The 6,245-nt window shown below is 42.5% G+C and overlaps 1 protein-coding gene across 1 annotated transcript in view; it reads right to left on the reverse strand.

The window, feature by feature from the left end:
- Positions 1 to 5,095, reverse strand: part of LOC120927273 (tetraspanin-18-like) — an 81,719-nt gene extending 76,624 nt beyond the window's left edge. Inside the window, exon 1 of the mRNA XM_040337830.1 lies at positions 4,878 to 5,095. The gene's annotated coding sequence lies outside the window, so the exon portion shown is untranslated. The remainder of the gene's footprint in view (positions 1 to 4,877) is intronic.
- Between the last annotated feature and the right edge of the window lie 1,150 nt (positions 5,096 to 6,245).

A 6,245-nucleotide genomic window follows, 5' to 3' on the forward strand; every position in this document is an offset into this window, starting at 1 on the left:
ACCTGATGCCCCTGGCTGCTGACACTGTGCTTGGTAGGCTCTACCTTACACTCCTGGTTGTTTGCACTGTTCCTGGTATGCTCCCTCTGATGTAATTAGCCTACTTATAGGCTTAACTTCGTTGCTGCCCACACCATTTAGAGTGTATCACATTTGACTGTGATTATATCTCTCAGGATGCCTTGGGAAAACAACTCCTCCCTCTGGTGGTGTTCCTGGACAAGACAGACCTCCTCCCGCTTCTCGCTATGTAGACCCCACTACAGAGTCACACACGCTTAGTGTGAATCGTCATCACAGTGCACCTAGACAGCTCAGACCTCCTCCTGGTGTCATGTATGGCCATATAAAACAAAGGCAAACCATAGTGCTTTCTGCTAATAACATTTGTTAAAACTATAACTAAGGGATAAAATACTTACTTACAAATGTGAAAAACATGCATATCATCAATCATGATTAAGGATGAGCCGAACACCCCCCTGTTCGGTTCGCATCAGAACTTGCGAACACACCAAATGTTCGTGTGAAATTTAGAACCCCGTTAAAGTCTATGGGACTCGACCATTTGAAATCTAAAGTGTTAATTTTAAAGGCTAATATGCAAGTTATTGTCCTAAAAAGTGTTTGGGGACCTGGGTCCTGTCCCAGGAAACATGTATCAATGCAAAAAAAAGTTTTAAAAACAGACATTTTTTCAGGAGCAGTGAATTTATTAATGCTTAAAGTGAAACAATAAAAGTGTAATATTACTTTAAATTTCGTACCTAGGGGGGGTGTAAAGTCAGCATGTGAAAAAAGCGCATGTTTCCCGTACATAGAACTGTCCCTGCACAAAGTGTAATTTCTGAAAGAAAAAAAGGCATTTAAAACCAGCTTTGCGGCTCTAATGAATTGTCGGCTCTGGCAATTACAGAGATGATTCATTTATAAAAAATTCCATTAACAGGCCCTTCAGGTCTGATATGGATATTAAGGGGAACCCCGCCGTCAATTTTAAAAAAAATGACGTGGGGTTCCCCCCAAATATCCATACCAGACCCTTCAGGTCTGGTGTGGATTTTAAGGGGAACTCCACCCCAAATTAAAAAAAAATGGCGTGGAGTTCCCCCAAAAATCCACACCAGACCCTTATCCGAGCACGTTAACCTTGTCGGCCGCAGAAAAGAGGGGGGGACAGAGTGCGGCCCCCCCTCTCCTGAACCGCACCAGGCCAAAATGCCCTCAACATGGGGAGGATGTCCCCATGTTGATGGGGACAAGAGCCTCATCCCACAACCCTTGCCCGGTGGTTGTGGGGGTCTGCGGGCAGGGGGCTTATCAGAATCTGGAAGACCCCTTTAACAAAAGGGACCCCCAGATCCTGCCCCCCCCTATGTGAATTGGTAATGGGGTACACTGTACCTCTACCATTTCACGAAGGAAGTGTAAATAGTTAAAAAAAAATCCTTTATTAATAAAAAAAATTTAAATAAAAATCCAGCGATGTGAATCCACTCTCGGCCCGGGCCCCGCTCCAACGTTGTCTTCTATCCTGTGACGGATGATCTCTCCAGCGACGGACGGGTGATCAGCGGTCCGGTCCAGCGATGAGAAGATCCATCCATCCAGAGCGCAGCAGGCAAGCTCCCCTCTTTCCGCTGGACACAGCCCAGCGGAATGACGCGCTGGAGCTGTGACATTTCTTATATAGGGGAAGCGGCCACCCGTCACGTGACCCTGCCCCCTCTGACGCACCCTCGTACGTCACTGACCGGGCTTTCCCAGTGACGTACGAGGGTGCGTCAGAGGGGGCGGGGTCACGTGACGGGTGGCCGCTTCCCCTATATAAGAAATGTCACAGCTCCAGCGCGTCATTCCGCCTGCTGCACTCTGGACGGATGGATCTTCTCATCACTGGACCGGACCGCTGATCACCCATCCGTCGCTGGAGAGATCATCCGTCGCAGGATAGAAGACAACGTTGGAGCGGGGCCCGGGCCGAGAGTGGATTCACATCGCTGGATTTTTTTTTTATTATTAATAAAGGATTTTTTCTACAGTGTCTGTCTGTTTTTTTTTAACTATTTACACTTCCTTCGTGAAATGGTAGAGGTACAGTGTACCCCATTACCAATTCACATAGGGGGGAGGCCAGTATCTGGGGGTCCCCTTTGTTAAAGGGGTCTTCCAGATTCTGATAAGCCCCCCGCCCGCAGACCCCCACAACCACCGGGCAAGGGTTGTGGGGATGAGGCCCTTGTCCCCATCAAAATGGGGACACCCTCCCCATGTTGAGGGCATGTGGACTGGTGTGGTTCAGGAGAGGGGGGGGGCCGCACTCTGTCCCCCCCTCTTTTCTGCGGCCGGCCAGGTTAACGTGCTCGGATAAGGGTCTGGTGTGGATTTTTGGGGGAACTCCACGCCTTTTTTTTAAATTTGGGGTGGAGTTCCCCTTAAAATCCACACCAGACCTGAAGGGTCTGGTATGGATATTTGGGGGGAACCCCACGTAATTTTTTTTTAAATTGACGGCGGGGTTCCCTTTAATATCCATATCAGACCTGAAGGGCCTGTTAATGGAATTTGGGGGGACCCCCAGCTTTTTTTTTTTATGAATGAATCATCTCTGAATTGCCAGAGCCGACAATTCATTAGAGCCGCAAAGCCGGTTTTAAATGCCTTTTTTCCTTTCAGAAATTACACTTTGTGCAGGGACAGTTCTATGTACGGGAAACATGCGCTTTTTCACATGCTGACTTTACACCCCCCCTAGGTACGAAATTTAAAGTAATATTACACTTTTATTGTTTCACTTTTAGCATTATTAAATTCACTGCTCCTGAAAAAACGGCTGTTTTTAAAACTTTTTTTTGCATTGATACATGTTTCCTGGGAGAGGACCCAGGTCCCCAAACAATTTTTAGGACAATAAATTGCATATTAGCCTTTAAAATGAACACTTTAGATTTCTCCCATAACAGGGTGTTCCACGGCTTTTCGAATTTGCCGCGAACACCCCTAATTGTTCGTTGTTCGCCGAACAGGCGAACAGGCAATGTTCGACTCGAACTCAAAGCTCATCCCTAATCATGATGTGAATGGAGAAAGCATCCTGAATGGCAACACCTTTCACCTGTATGAGTTAGGCTCTCTGATGAGCTTCTTCAGCAGAAGCTACTGGTATGCTCCACCTACACTACCAGCCTCAGGCTCAGGCACAGAGTTCTTGCAGCGTTCTTGTTCTGCACCACCTGTCACTACTGGCCACTGGCACTGTTTCTAATATGTTCCACCTGACCTCCTGACCATAGGCCCTGGTACACTCCATGTGCCATTCCTGGCCGCAGGCACCATATCTGGTATCCCTGGCCATATAAACTGTTCTTAATATGCTCTTTGCCACCCTCTGCTCCACTATACCCTCATAGCCAGGCACATCTAAGTATATCCATTTGGTACTCCCAGCAGCTTCCTCCATTTCCTCACTAGTCACCTTACAATAGCCATCTGTGGGCCTATCACTTCTTCCTGCTACATCTGCCAGTATCTGGGGAAGAGATCTGTGAGTCCCTGGTAAACACTACCAATCTTTTAGACTCTCCTCCTCAACGAAACCAGGCGTAGTAAGGGTAGGGTACAGTTCACTCTATTCTGCTCGGTTTGTGAATCCTGGGATCTATGCTCATTTACAATGCCCCTGCTGGGCCTTAATTTAATTAACTTACTATCAAAAAAATTTGCAAAATTGTTTTATTAAATTTTACTATTTTATCTCTGTTTTTTATTATTATCGCTTTTTCCAGCATTGTGACTGTTTTTAACAACATTTCATTTACATTGCCTTTATTTTCATACATAAATTGAAAAAATAGCTTTGAAGAAATTCAGATTAAATAAAATGTTATTGTTTTCATCAGCTGCTTTATTTATAGCCCCATCAATGTTTATCTCTGTACTGACAACTCAAAACAATTTAAAATGATACAGTCATTTCCCATCTAAATCAGCAATGTTTTGTGGTTGTTTGTACCCTTAAAACAGCATAATTGCCATTTAGGAATGGAAATGTCAGGTAGGACATGTTTCAGGACATAGGATGGTATAGAGCAGGCAGGGCAATAGGCAAAGGGAGACATGACACAAGATGGTTGGTCGGAGAGAAGAGGGCTCGTTGGGTGGGGGGGGCTCGGGTTGGGTTTGGGTTGGGGTTTTCTTAAAACCGAAAACAGTATTTTTGTATTTATGTTTTTGTGGCCATAACAGGATATATATATATATATATATATATATATATATATATATATATATATATATATATATTTATATATATATATATATATACGAAAGAATAAAGTCATGAAGAAATTCCACTATGATGTGAACTATGATTGAGACAGCGTATGAACGCAAAACTGATTAAGTCTCCTGACAAGTTTTCTGAGGTGGAAAAAAAAAGGACATGGTCATAGTTTTATTCCTGGCAAATAATTTTTCTAACTGGCTACCAACAAACCCAGTAGACAGTAAGCCTAACAAACAGTCCAAACATCTTTCACGTAAGAAGAAGATCCTCTATGAATTCTAAATAAAGCATCTGCAATACCATAACTCAGTTCAAGGCAAATCACCAATTACAAGCATATATAAACATATAAAATGGTTTCACTTTTATTGACATCAGTCACTGTTAAGCAGCACTTGTTGCACTATAATCTATTTAATGTCACCAGCAACATTAAATATATTAAAAACTTGTGGATTTTTCACTTACCGATAAAGGGTCCAACTATTGCTACTCACTGAATTGTGCACTCATTGCTCACTGATCTGTTTCTAAAATCTAGTGTCATTGATGAAACATAAATCTACAATGCAGACAACACTTGGGTAATTACCTTTAAATGTTTTGACGTGTAGCTTTTTAATTCCACAACCCAGTAGTGTTCCAGCAATTTCTCATCTGTAAATCCTGCAATGACATTATGTTCAAGTGTCCATCCTCAGAAGGAGGAAGATCACTTGGGAGTTCTCATGAATAGGCAACTCCTAATTATTCAGGAACAAGATCTAGCTTTTACAGATATTGATGGGTTACAGAAAAACAGCTGGAAGTCTGGGCAGGAGAGATGTTTACAATGCAAGACGTCATTAAAAAGTAATATGACAGAGCACAAGTAGAATCTGACCTCATTGTGGTGGGTTGTAGTTTAATTAATTGTACAGCCCTTCACAGCTTGACTTCACTATAACAGGTGTCCCCTGTGTAACAATGGAGCCTTAATCAATATTCAATGATCTTCCTTTTTAATATTGATGCCTACAATTTGTTGATGCCAAGACTCCAAAGGAGTTCCTAAAAATAAACAAGCAGCCAAGTTCACATATCATATAAGCTGATAAGATATTTTAAGAAATTCACATTCACAGATGGGCCAACGAAAATGTAAGCGGGAAGTATGTTGAGGAGGGGGGCATTATTATTATAAGTATGGTTACTGAGTCCTCTTACTGAACCACTCATATATATTGATGGACACTGCAGCAAGGTTGCTGGTTATGTCATTCATTGTGTTCATAGCAACAACTCCACTCTAGAGAAGTGTCCTTCTGTGTTAGGGGGGTAAGTAAGCACATGTCCACTCTGAGGCAATTTGTAACCTGGCTTCTAAGGCCATAAAGCCACCAGAATAACTCCCAGTGTGCAGGAAAAATAAGTTAATTTGCAGCATAATTATATCATTTCATTTGAAAAAATGAGACGCACGAATAAGAACATCACTCTGCATTTTGGTGGGACCGTACCCATCACAGCAAGTTAAAATAAGTTTTGGCGAGAGTGGAATTTTTGTCCTCATTTCCTCTCTCTATCAATAACCTGTATTAATTTCTAAGCCCTCACCGCCTTATCTGAAAAGGAAAAAAATAGTAGACATAGTTTGGTTTCTGTTGTTCTGATGCCCCGTACACACCATCACTTTATGTGATGAAAAAAAACGACATTTTCTGTGAAGTAAAAAATGACGTTTTTGAAACTTCAATTTTCAAAGACGAAGTTGCCTACACACCATCGTTTTCTCACAATGATCTTGCAAAGTGAGGTTACGTTCCACCACGTTTTTCCATTGAAGCTCGCTTCATAAGTAGCTTCTAGGCATGCGCGGGTGAAAAAACGTCGTTTTAAACGACGTTTTTGCTACACACGGTCAATTTCTGTGAAGTAAAAGTTGACGTTTTGAAAAACGACACATAAAATTGAAGCATGC

Source organism: Rana temporaria, chromosome 2, assembly GCF_905171775.1.
Source record: "Rana temporaria chromosome 2, aRanTem1.1, whole genome shotgun sequence".
Classification (NCBI taxonomy): Eukaryota; Metazoa; Chordata; class Amphibia; order Anura; family Ranidae; genus Rana; species Rana temporaria.